We start from the raw sequence: 14,055 nt of genomic DNA, 5'->3' as shown, positions 1-14,055 counted from the left end.
TGCTCAGTATAAATCTTTTTTTTTCAGTATAGTACTTTTGGTGCTCTACAATTTATACTTTTTAAATTTCAAGCGATACATTTGCATATTAAATAATGGATGCTCACATTTAACATACAATCCTCAGTGGCCACTTTTAGTAGTTCAGATTTGTAGCTGTCACTCAATAAAAATGGCAATAATTAAAATCACACATTTTTGCAAGGAATTAATTGTGCATGCAAAAGAAAATTCCAAAATTCGGTCCAAAAATTCCTTCATTTTTTGTCTCCATCTTTATAGTCTCTGACTAAACAAAACACCCAGCATTGTTAACTCTGTTACACACACTCTAATGACTGCATTTAGCCTTGATTCGGAACCAGGATTTTATGTTTGTCTTGTGCTTCCTGATTGCCTTGATTGTTTATATATGTTATTAGTAGTATAGTATTAGTTTAGTATGATGCTGTGTGATGGTCCCTGGATCCAGTTTATTTATTATTAAGTCTGCATGTTTGAGAGTCACATATTCACGTATTGAAGCCACACATTCACTGTGGAATTGTTTCAATGAGCTTCTGCATTAATTTTTTGCCAAGATCTTGAAATGGTGAGACAGTTGGAACACTGTGTACATTATTTTTCTTCTCGAGCATTTTAATTATGTCATGCCGGAGTAAAGGCCCATGGCAAAATTGAACAACACAATTTTATTTATTTAAGTAAAAAGTCAATGGAACGGTGGCCAAACATACACAGAAATAGCATCCAGGACCGGAAAAGATATAAACATTGGGACGTGTATGACACAGTAAGGCAAATGTTTAAATAAGGAGCCTAATTAGGTGTAGTGGAAAACACAATTAGGCCTGAAAAGACAAGGAAACAACGCCTCCTGGTGGGCCAGGAGCTCCATATCGTTACAGATTATCCTCAGAGGTTTTCTTAAAGATCCACAGTGGATCCACAAGATCCACAAGTCCCAAAATCTCGAGTTCCCTTTGCACTGTGAATTTGTAAATGTTTGCAGACCAAGATTCTTTGCCCACAATCTTTGCCATATCGAGCCATGAACTGCGCTCTGCTGTGAAGTCTCCCTGTGGACTGGGACGACACGGACAACGATGACGAGAGCAATGGAGACGCAAGTTGGGCGGTCGGGGCTGGGATGGTTCCGCCCATTGCGCCCGTCCACGATTGTCGCAAGGTCCGTGGGGACCCACATCACTTCCAGGGGTGTGAGAAGCGACAACGGCAGAGTTCCTCCAGCGAGGAGGTGGGCAGGCTCCAGCCCGAATGGCCAGAGTACTGCCCATGGGAGTTGATCGCGCCCTGGGTCCAGGATGCCAGCCAGGTGGATGACCCTCGGGACCACCGGTGGGAGGACATGGACAATGAAAGCGATGATGACACAAATTGGTGGGCAGTCTGGGGGGAGACACCGACAAGGATGACGCTGGTTGTGCGGTCTGTGCCGCGATGGCTCCGCCCATCGCGCCTGTCTAGGATCGTCGCGAGGTCCGTGGAGACACACGTCACTCCCAGAGGTGCGACAACAGGGAGGAGGAAGATGGCAATGCGGGGGTAAGCTGGTGGAACAGGGCGAAGGGAGGTCGCCAGCAAGCAACTGCGCTGCTGGGACTGCCTCGCACCTTCCCCATTCCGGTCGCCAACCCGCCTTCCCTCTGCCCAGACGTTCCCCAGCTGAACGGCAGCGCATCAAGGTACCCCTAAGTCCAGTCGGGGGGGGTGCTCCCCCAAAGAATTTTTTAGGGGGGTGCAGTTTGGGTTGGGGGCTTCTCCTGAGGGGAGGGTGGGTGGTGAAGCAACGGAGCTGGGTCCTCCGGTAGCCGGTACGGAGGCCGGGCCAGGCATGGGCCTGCATCCGCCTCCAGAGGGGTGGAGCACCATAGAGCCCCCTGGTAGGTATGAGGACCCAGCTGGATCAGGCAGGAAGAGTGCCTGCTTGTCCAAACAGACGCAGAAGGGGCTAGCTGGATCGTCTGGCAAAGCCCCCACCTTGGCACCAGGGATGTGCAGTGAGAGGGGCTGAATGTTCCCAGAAGGCATTAGCCTGGAGTGCCGAAAAAGGTTCCGGGACCACCTCCCTGTGTGGTGCAGGTAGGGAAGCTGGCTGATCTGCCAGAGGGGATGTGCAGCGAGAGGGCCGGCACATACCCGGAAGGAACGGCCCTGATTTTTGTGTGCAGGTCAGAGGGTCTGGAGCTGCCATGCGGGACCACGCCGGGGAGCCAGCCCGAGGGTCCAGGGCTGCCATGCGGGACCACGCCGGGGAGCCAGTCTGAGGGTCCAGGGCCGCCATGCGGGACCACGCCGGGGAGCCAGCCCAAGGGTCCGGGTCTGCCAGTGGGAGGACCCAGCAGGGCTGGAGCCCTGTTGTTGCCGCCATACACCCCACCGCCTCCAACTGATGGTACTGCTGGGGCTTCGAGGATGTAGCCCTTGGAGGGGAGGCTCTGTCAGGATTGGCTCCAGGTGATCGCTACAGCTAAAGCAAATTCTGACCTTTAAAAGGCTGTAACTCTGCCCATTCTGCAGCGATGACATTTTCGTGGACTCTGGTTGATCTTGGGTTTCTGTTGTGAACCAGTTTTGAGTTCAGGCCACACGCCTGCGGGCAAGTTTATGTTCTCCCCTTTGTTTCAACTGTTTTCAGCCACCGAGTCGCGTTTATTTGTGTTTATTTATTATTATTAATAAATCCTTGTTTCCCGAATGTCCTGCCTCTGCGCTTCCTTCCCCCGTCAGCTTGCTGGCGAGACACCAACTTTAGTAGTGTCAGCAATCTTGTTAGATGTTCTCTTTGATTGATGCATGGCAAAAATTTGACCGCTTCTGAAAAAAGCTGACATGTTCTCTAAAACCACAGGATGCGTCTACTTATATGGTTGTTTATCAGTAGCGATCAGTAATAGTTATATATGTGAAATTTACACATACATTTTGAGAGCCATAGTTCTAACACAAGCAACCCTTGAAACATAATTTTGTGTTTGTAACTTGGCTGGTGAGAAAGTACATACATCATACACCAACATACAATAACATACAATATATTGCCCACAGTATTAGCTTGCGATTCTTAATCCAGGGTCTTTACAATTAAGTTTTTGTTAATAACAGTAATTATGGAAAGTTTTTCTATGAGCTCAGTCACTGATGTGGGATGAAAAGCCAAACCTAGACTTGTCCATCTGATTGCCAGTCAAAATTCATCAGGGTTGACTCTGGGTACTACGGTCTCTGATTTTAACAGTTGACTGTGGAATATTTAGTCTCTTCTTCAATCTCTGCTGCCCAGCTCTAGCCTCTCCATGTAGCAAGAGCACAAGCCACCAAACTTCTTCCTGCTTCTCACACTTCTGACAAACTAAGCCCCTGAGAGTGACATTTTCTTTCACTAATGTTTGTAAAAGCAGTCTGCCTTCATAGGTGCTCGATTTTTATATATAAGTGGCCATGGATTGGAACACCCAAATTCAATGATTTGGATCTGTTGGATTCTAGGTCCATGATATTATATGTGTTAACAAAGAAACCCCCTTCATCTCTGAGCTGTGGTTTTCCCCTCACAGGCAAGAACAATTACCAGGAGTCCAAAAAGCCAAAAAATTGCCTTTGTTGGCTTTGTTGCAACCCTTTTGGGAGCCAAATGGCCATTATAAAAGAAGGCATTCAAATCTCATTCAGCCGCTGGAAGTTCCTCCCCCCTAGCTAGTGGGCACTTCTCTTCTGCCTTCTCAATGTCCAGGCCTTTTCTCTTTCTTTGCCTCTAACTCTTTTGCCTCTTTACTCTCTTTCTTTGGTACAATGTTAGATTGTTCCATGACTCTGTGTGTCCAGGAACCATCAGATGAGTTCAAATACATTGCTATTGATGAACAGTATCAGATTAACAAGGTCGACCCAATCTCTAATGTCCACCCTTCACCGCCGAGTTGGATTCTGTTTTTGGGCCATGGGTGGGCTTTTTACGGTATTATATTCTTATACGTAATTCCCCCTTCTCTGGGATAAAAAAATATACATATCTTTGTCTTTGCTATTCATTTATTATCCATTCCAATTTAGCCTTCTTCATCTAGAATACATCAGACCCAGCAGAGCATAGCCAGCATTGCCTTTAGCACCCTGTGATTGTTCTTCCATACCTACTCTCCCAGTCACAAATGAAGCTCTGTGTAGCCCTAGACACATACATTTATACCCCAAACCACCAGACATTTTCTTTCCTCTAATGACATTTAAATAAAGCAATACTGCTGCTTCATTAACCAGAATCCTGCTGTAAAGATTTCCACTTCCAAAAAAATAGAACAGAGAAGGAAAGAAAGGGAATGACAGGAAGAATAACTGCAATGCATCGTATTTTAATTAACACAATATTAAAATGACTGTTCAATTAGCTGTTATATCATTTTTATCATGCTGTTTAAAATGGTGAGCATTTACTTAAACTTTTGAAAACATTAAAATGTGTTCCTCTGCATTTTGGGCTTTGATGTATGGTTTAGAATGGCAAAAAAATTATAATAATAATAAATATTTTTATTGTGATTAATATTGCAACCTGCCATTTTGGTGCAAAGTGAAGTGTAAGAGAGCATATAAATGGTGACATCATGGCTTTGAGTTCTAGGGTAAAAAGCGCAAACGCTCGACATTTACACTGTGTGACGTTTAATAAACAAAACAAAGACACGTCACGATGGCTGGCACACAAAGGTTAAGTTGGTAAATCCGTTAACTACATGAGTTAGTGAAACTGTTGCAGAGAACCGTAGCGAGTTATTTTGGACTCTTCACATCACACAATCACACATATTACGTGCTCATACTTTCCCAAGATGTTTTCGGCTGGGAAAAGGCTTTGCTTATAACTTTTAAGTATTTATGCTGTTAGTAGTTGTTTGTAGAATAGCCAGATGATAACCTTGCAGCATGTTAGTGTGAACCATGACCAATGCTAGTGTTTGCTAATGCTACATCAGATACATTTGTGTTTGTTTACGATTTATGCTCTGTATGTAGATTTTATGTGGAAATATGTAACGCATATTTGTATGTATATTTCTGTTTTATAGAAATATACATACAAAGAAATCAAATAATTGAGGACTTGAGATGGAAATAGAAAAGTGAAGAAAACAGAATAATGTACTACAGTCTCACGTTTGCTGTCTGTCTATCAGACGAATGATACCGTATGCTGTCTGTCTAGTCACGGCACAAGATGCTTGATAAGGACAGAATGAAACACATTCACAGGTGGGGCTACTGCTGGATCTGTATCTGTCTGGCCAAGACCCAAGGCTTGCCCCTTCCCTATCTCTGATTGGCTTATTGGCATGTTGTTTGTGTGGTTGAGAGTGAAAGCTCTGAGTTGCGCTTCTCAAATCTAGTGTCACTGAGAGATCACTGAGCGAACCTGATGTTTATTTATTTTGCCGTCACGTCGGTACACTGGAGATCCTGAATCCTATTAGCCCTGCTCATCACAAGCTCTCTTCTGGTGTTCCTCAAGGCTCAGTACTTGGCCCTCTCCTGTTCACCGTTTTACACCAAATCTTTGAGGTCATATCTACCATTTGTACGCAGATGATACCTAACTGTTTTTCTCTTTTTATGATCATCAGATGTACATTTGTCGGCCAAGATCCCTGCTTGCCTGTCTGATATCTCATCTTGGATGGCAGCACATCATCTGCATCATCTGAAATGAGTCCACAACAAGACCTTAAAATCTTCCTGGACAATTCTCCAATCTCTTTTACATTTACATTTACATTTAAGGCATTTGGCAGACGCCCTTATCCAGAGCGACTTACATCGTGCTTTCATGTTACCATCAATGAAGTGATCAGTCCTGGTTCATTAGGACCCCCAACTATGAATACAATATTTTTATTCACTCTGTCGTGGTTTCTATATTTAAGTAAGACAAAAATAAGGTTACAAGTTAATCTAAATATTCTCTAAAGAGGAAGGTTTTGAGCCACCATTTGAAAGTGCTCAGTGACTTAGCTGTTCTGGCCTCAAGGGGAAGTTTATTCCACCACCGAGGGACCAAGACAGAGAAGAGTCTAGATGAATGTCTTCCTTTTACCTTCAGCGATGGAGGGACCAGGCGAGCAGTACTGGAGGCTCTGGAGTATACAATGTGCAGTGCGAGGTATAATAAGGGCTGTGAGGTAGGATGGTGTTATTCCATGTTTGGCTTTGTAGGCCAGCATCAGTATTTTGAATCTGATGCGTGCAGCTACTGGGAGCCAGAGGAGGGAACGTAGCAGAGGGGTGGTGTGGGAGAATTTGGGAAGGTTGAAGATCAGTCGTGCTGCTGCATTTTGTATCAGTTGTAGAGGTCGGATGGTACATAGAGGTAGACCAGCTAGAAGGGAGTTACAGTAGTCCAGTCATGAGATTACTAAGGACTGAACCAGTAGCTGGGTGGCCTGTGTTGACAAATAAGGACGGATTCATCTGATATTGTAGAGAAGGAATCTACATTAGCGGGAAAGATTGCTGATGTGAGCCGAGTTCTTTCACTGCACAAAATGTTGGGGTGACCACACCTCCCTCTCCTACTGGCCTCACAGTTCTAATCTTTCTTGCTATTCCTTCTCTATAACATTAGATTTGCCCATTTAATCAACCCAGGCTACTCAGATACTTGGCCAATCTCTTGTAATCTCCAAACTGAACTACTGTAACTCACTCCTGGTCTTCCTGGTTAAAATGTGTCCTCAGCATTTAATCATCACTCTTGGTGAGCAGTGGACAGCCATGAAAGGCACCCGGGGAGCAGTGTATGGGGATGGTACTTTGTTCAGTGGCACCTTGGCGGCTTGGAATTCTAACCTTAGATCCTACCAGAGTATATTGCACAAGACTTACTGACATAAACTGGTTCAAACGTGTCAGTGCCAGATGTGACATCATAATGTAACCACCTTAGCCTTTTAGAATTACTGCTTCCAGTAAGTAGTTGTAGTTAATTAGGAGAATCAAGAACCACACAAAAACAAGAGGGCAAAGGGAGGTAGTAGTCTAGTGGGTAACACACTCGCCTATGAAACAGAAGACCCAGGTTCAAATCCCACTTACTACCATTGTGTCCCTGAGCAAGACACTTAACCCTAAGTTGCTCCAGGGGGCCTGACCCTGTAACTACTGATTGTAAGTCGCTCTGGATAAGGGCGTCTGATAAATGCTGTAAATGTAAATGTAAACTCAAGAAGACACCCACAAACAACAAATCCAAAAGTGGCTGCTAGAGTCAGGATGTGATGTTGGTTTGAACAATTATAATTATTATTACTATTCACAAAAACACACGGGAACTGCTTAGTCCTACTCAGGCACCAGCCCAGCACACACACACACCCACACACCTACAAAACAATTCACCAATTAACCCTAGTGTGACAACAGAAGGGAACCGGAGAACCTGGATGAAACATATGCCAACATGGGGAGAGCATGCAAACTCCACACACACAAGGTTCGAGCTCGAACAACCTACAATTAAAAACGGTTCAGGCAGAATAAAGGTCTTTCTTCAAGCCCTTTAGCATTAAGAAGTTTTAATATGACTATATCCTGTTTCCCTGCTCTATGGGTTAAGATGGAAGGAAAGCGGCCAGGCAGATAACTAGGAAAGTGAAAACACCTGGGACCAATTAGATAAGGAGGAATTCAAATGTCCCTCTTCCCACAGTGAGATGAGCAGCTAGAAGAAGCAGGTGCCTGCTAACATCACGCACAGCTGAGTCGACTCATCTTTCTTTTTCAGCAGAGATAAACTTTCTTTTTTACATTTTAATCTCACTTTAAATGTTATTATTTGTTATTGTTTTTGTGCTATGTGACTTATTGTCTGTCCAAGGCACTTTAATAATAAATAACTTGCAAAGTGCTGTAGATCAGTACACCAACACCAATATCGTGTGGCTTAAAATGATTTTCCTTGCTGTTAATAATAATTCCACACTTTTAGCTAAGGAAAGGGGCATATACAGTATAATACACAATTCACTTTGTTCATCATGTGTAATTCACCTGGTCAAACAGCAGAACCCTATCTTAATGAAACATGGGTCTGATGATTACAGCGTGTGGACCAACAGCGAGACGAAACTATGCTAAATGTTCATTATTTCTTTTCAACTCTGTAAATGCCGGCTGAATTTCAAACTAATATCAGGCTAACACACACAGAGAGAACTACTGGTTGCCTGGCAACAGAATAGTGGCAGAGCAGAATAAAATCATTAAGATCCGAGTTTGTTGTGAGCAGATGTGGTCACAATGTGAGAAGAAAAGTATGCATACAGAATGTATGGAAGTGTAAATTGTGATATGAGCGTTGTCCCTTGCTCTGTGTGCGGGCCCACAGCCTTACTCATATGCAAATATATTACCTTGTTGTCTAATTAAACTAATTGGGCAAGGTATTCAAACTTCAGTAGGCATGAAATGTGTCCTTAGCAAGATGAGTAGTAGGAGACCTCACGTCATCTGCAGGTGGAATGACTAGCAGTGTGAAGGTGCTGCACAGGATGCTTCTGTGATACCCTGACAGAAGGCAGTAAAAATACTGACCTTTCTCACACCTTGAAGGAAGTGCAGGTGCTGCTGGGCATTCTTGATGATGGTGTTGATGGCAAGGCAGGGCACAGATCCTCTGGGAGTCAGTGTTAATACACCCATTTTTGTGCCTCTGACCTTTGCTCTATATGTACACAAATCATAGTTGTATTATCTGCAAACTTAATGATGCCATAAACGTTGTGCGGGACAACACACAGCCAAGTATCAGCATAGTGAGCAGAGGCATTTTACATTTGAAAGTGAATTGATTGCAGAGGCATGGCATAGGCAATATAGGCCAATGTTAAGGGTGCCATCCATCCAGTGGGCGCCACAAACGGAGGAAGAAAAACCTGGTTTGGTATAAATGTGTCTTAATATGAAAAAAAAAACAAGCCAACATGAATTTACCTGCTTAACAAAGCCTATTAAGGAGTAGTAGTAATAATAATGATGATAAGTAACTTTCATATGAGGCCACTAAGGCATCATTTGCTTTTAACCAATCACCTTTGGTGAGCAGTGGGCAGCCATGACAGGTGCCTGGTGAACAGCGTGGGATGATTTGAAGCGGCAACATTCCAATTATGGGTTCGTTACTGCTAGGCCAACACTGACCCTTTTACAGCATTTATCAGATGTCCTTATCCAGAGTGACTTGCAATAAGTAGTTACAGGACAGCCCCCTGGAGACACTCAGTTCAGGGGACACAATGGTAGTAAGTGGGGTTTGAACCTGGGACTTTGTGGTCTTTTGGTTCATAGGCAGGTGTGTAACCCACTAGGGAAATACCACCCAGAACAGTCTCAATGCCATTTCTGAGGTTAACAGCATCCAACAGCATCCATGTTATAGGAACTGCCAGAGATACTCCAGCCTTTATGATTTGGCCTGCATTTTAATGGTCTGCATTTTATTCCTCTCAAAATATATATGCACAGACCACTGATCCGCTTGTTTGGCATCAGTTCCTGGGTTCAGTTATTTTGAATGACACTCTGGTGTAACACTGGCCAGTCGTCCTGACCCCTGAGAGGAAGATGCTGATAACCTGTCAACCCTGGCTCTGTAGTGAGCTTCCTTTGAAGATGTGCATGCTCCCATGAGGGTCTGTGGTTCTTTTTGGCCTTCAGTAAAAACCCAAACTGATGCACAACAAATGTTTAATAAAAAATAATCATAATGTACAATCAGCATAATTCCCCAGATTTATCTTTATTCACTTTTATATGCACCATACTAAAATTCAGAAATTGTACAGTGCACTGTATACTGGATTTAAAATGATGAATATTGCCTTGCATGGGCATAACATTGATGATTGAGAATATCATGTTAGTAAGGTCACTCAAACATTACAGGGATGCTGTACGCAATTGTAACAAGATGGAACATTTTTCTTTTTATTTAAAGCTTTTTGAACCATCAGTGGAAAATATGGATTTAACAAGGCTCCCTACTGATAAATTATAATTTCTCCAAAACCATCATGAGACACCATTTCCATGTCAACAATCTGAAGGTTTGCTAAGCATATAAGTAGTTAAAATAGCCATTACACAGCCATTTTACACAGGTGGGTAGTGTAATTTATAAAGGGCAATTAATATATTTTAGAGCACAATTCATACTTCTCTCACCCTCACACCCTCTTTAAATAATGCCTTTTTCACTCAATCTTATCTGAATCTAAATAGTCATGGGAATGGGACTGCCCCCTCTATTGCTGAAACCTTCTCAAGCCCACAATCTCTGAATTACTCTGTATGCCCCCATCTCTTCTTCTCTCACTTACTCTGCGTTACCTTTTCTCTACCCAATCATCCACTAATTATCCCATAAAATATTCTCAGCTTGACTTTCTCACACTCACTTTTAACCTGTTTTACTGCACTCTACACAAATAATGGAAGCATATGCCAACCTCCCGGTTCATCCAGGTTCTCTGGAATTTCATTTCAGGAAATCTATAATGTGACACATGGGTACAAAATGAACAAAGTGAACATCAAAACTCAAACTTCAGGCTGAACAACTCTATTTACAGGCAATCTACAATCATTGTATTTATAATCATCAAAATATAGTGGAATATATATTCTGACAGGAGAGATTCATAGTGAACACAACTGTAAAAAATAACTGTGTCCATGCATTTCCATCACAAACTCCTCAAAGCTCACTGTCTCTGTACCTGGAAGGCAACAGCAGACAATGAGGTGGCCCTTCAAGAGTTTTCTTATTTTTAAGGCTTGAATATTCAGAAGCTTTGAGAAAAGAATCCTCCAGGATTCAGCAATAAAATGACTAATGAGATTAGTGTGGTTAATGCAAATGAGCCAACAGGGCAGAGCCACCATGGTGCTCAACATGTCTGATCCCCCTTATTAAATCAATAGAGAGGAACGCAGGACACTGGCTTAGTTTGAAGATTTCCTGCAGTTGCTGCTGTCCCACAGACAGCAGCAACTGTCAAAAACAGCAGTCCAAATAGACCTCCTTATGTGAATTTGAAGAATGATTCATGGACATGAATAACAGAGAACATAAATGCATAAATTAGGTTTTGCATGTTTTACATTGCTGTAGTTGAAATTCTATCATCACTAACCACATGCTGGCACCAACTGCTTTTGGCACTTTGGAGCAAGCATTACAGACTACTGAGGAGCTGGAGATGCACAAAGGCAAAAACAAAGACAAACAGTCACAGTCACAATGCTGAACTTTGTGATTAAAACATTCATAATTTGTCATATTAATAATTTTGTTATGAGAAAACTGTTTCAAACTCTTTAAAACCCTGATGACAGATGTATGCATCACATCAGTCAGTGATGATTTCTGATGAGCACCAGTAAAGAATACTGGTGATTACCAATAACTTCCATTTGCTTCTTTTCCAATTATACAAATTATACAATAATGCGGCAAAAAACAGATTTATTTAACAGATGCAGTATTTTAACTCTAGCATACTTAAGTAAGAAATGTCTTCTTCAATCCATTTCCTCAACAAGATATTTTCTTGAAATGTGAAAAGGATGAATTCTTTTCAAAACCACAAGTTTTGAATCTAACACCATCTTTCACTCAGAATTGTACACAAAACATCCCATAATGACACAATAAAAAAAATTTACTTGAGCCTAACCCTAATTTGGCCTAACCCTAATTTATTAAAAATAAAAAAAGTGACCTCCATCATCCGTAAGTGGAAGAAGTTCAAAACCACCAGGTGTCTTTCTAGAGCTGTCCAGCCACCTAAACTGAGCAATCAGGGGAGAACAGCCTTAGTCAGGGAGGTGACCAAGAACCAGATGGTCAATCTGTCAGAGCTCCAGAGGTCCTCTGTAGACAGAGGAGAACCTTCTAGATGGACAACCATCTCTGTAGCAATAAACCAATCAGGCATGTATGGCCAGATCTAGAGTGGCCAGACGGAAACCACTTCTTAGTAAAAGGCACATGTTTGCCCTCCTGGAGTTTGCCAAATTGCACCTGAAGGACTCATGAGAACCAAAATTCAGTAAAAAAAAAAGCAAAATTACAGTGAAGCACCATGCTGTGGGGATGGTTCTCAGCTGAAGGAACTGGGAGACTAGTCAGGATAGAGGGAAAGATGACTGCAGCCATGTACAGAGGCCTCTTGTATGAAAACCTGCTCCAGAGTGCTCTTGAACTCAGACTGGGGCGATGGTTCATCTTTCAGCAGGGCAACAACCCTATGCACACAGCTAAGATATGAAAGGAGTTGCTTCAGGAACCAGCCAGAGCCCAGACTTTAATCAGGATGAAAATCAAGCTTGAGAGGTGCTGCAAAGAGGAATGGGCAAAACTGGACAAGGATAGGTGTGCCAAGCTTGTGCATCATATTTAAAGAGACATTAGTTTGTACTTGCTTCCAACAATGCATCAACAATGTATTAAGCAAAGGCTGTGAATACTTATGTTATTTTTTCATTTTTAATACATTTGGCAAAAACCTCAAGTTAAGTTGTTTTCACGTTGTCAATATGGGGTATGTAGAATTCAGAGGGAAAATTTATTTAATCCATTTTGGACTAAGGCTGTAACATAACAAAATGTGGAAAAAGCGATGCACTGTGAATACTTTCCAGATGTACCGTATGTACCATGTAGTGTTATTTCTAAGTAAGCTCCCACTATTCATCCAGAATGTCAACTTTGCAATGAGGGGGAAATTGCCTGGATGATGTCTTCTTTTTACAAGCACTCGTGGGGCCTACAAGTCCATAACTGTGTTCACGATTTCAGCAAGTCCTCACTCAAATGCACTAAACCAGTCTGCAAGGACATTGAAGTGTGGCCTGAGGGCCCTGTTCCAGCTCTACAGGACTGCTTTACAACAACATTTTCAGGGAGGCTTCTGTGTACGCAGATTCCACTAAAGTGGTGAAGTACATTGAACTTGAGGCTGGCAATAAGTGCAAAATTCATATTATCTTGACCTAACATAGCACGTGTGCCAGTACTTATATAATCCACACCCAAATTATAGTTAATCAGTGTTAAGTTAATTGTGTAAAACTTTTAGTGTGTAAACATTTTAGTGTGAAACTAACACTTGCATAGTTAATGTCAGCATGAAATTATGCTGGGTCAGAAGAATTTAATGCATAATTTTCAGAAGAACCATATTTGGTTAGTGTGTTCTCTTACCCTTACTTATCCATCAGCATAGAAAGGATAAGGCCTCAGTTGCCCCTTTCCTACTGATACTGTGTAGAAAGTGTAGGAAACATGCTTAATTCACATTACACTCCCTATCAATTCTCTGTACCAGAATTGCTGCTCATGTAAGATGAACATACTCAACAAAGGATGTTTTTTTTCTTTCTTTGCAAGGCATGCAAGTAATTGTGTGAATATCCGCGTGAAGGTTTTTCTTTTTGAACCAACAAGTTTGAAATATGTCATTCTTCCACACAATACAGAGAAAGAGTAAATCATGTCCTACATTCTTCAAGCTTGAATTGAATGAGAAGAGAAACATCTCTATAGTTTTGGAAGAAAAAAACTACAGAAGACCAAGATTCATTGTGTTTTTACCAGTCTAGCAGGATTTTTTAATCAAATACAAACTCAAGCCATTGTGTTCAATTGGAAGTTTGCATGAGAGCCAAAGTAGGTCCGGTACTATTGTACATGAAATACAATAGCACTTTTCTTCATATTGTTAAATACCTTGTATTGTATATATTCTCAGCCTTACCTGCTGTCTTACAGCCAGATCTCAGTTTAAAGGCTGGTTGTGTTTTCAATCTGATGTTTCCGTCCCCAGGGATGGGTCTGTGCTGGAAGGTACAGTTGGACATTCGATGTACTCACGTCAGCAGTTAGGTTAGGTTAAGTTGTCCCCTTTCCTGAAGAGTGATTAAAGCTGGAGACAATACCACAAAACAGACACACAAATATCAAAAAGTAAATTACATTTAAAT

The 14,055-nt window shown here is 42.1% G+C and overlaps 1 protein-coding gene across 7 annotated transcripts in view; it reads right to left on the bottom strand.

Annotated features, from left to right (window-relative positions):
• LOC114786748 (protein phosphatase 1 regulatory subunit 29-like) overlaps positions 1-14,055 on the bottom strand; it is a 73,120-nt gene that overhangs the window by 22,407 nt on the left and 36,658 nt on the right. For 5 of the 7 annotated variants that reach the window (XM_028974155.1, XM_028974154.1, XM_028974157.1 and 2 more), the window contains one exon: positions 13,830-13,997. The exons of the other annotated variants lie outside the window; for them this stretch is intronic. The gene's annotated coding sequence lies outside the window, so the exon portion shown is untranslated. The remainder of the gene's footprint in view (positions 1-13,829; positions 13,998-14,055) is intronic. 7 annotated transcript variants of the gene reach the window in all.

The sequence above is a fragment of the Denticeps clupeoides genome, chromosome 3, assembly GCF_900700375.1.
Source record: "Denticeps clupeoides chromosome 3, fDenClu1.1, whole genome shotgun sequence".
NCBI classification, from domain to species: Eukaryota; Metazoa; Chordata; class Actinopteri; order Clupeiformes; family Denticipitidae; genus Denticeps; species Denticeps clupeoides.
Note: the sequence above shows the minus strand (reverse complement) of the source record. Positions and strands in the feature narration are given on the sequence as shown.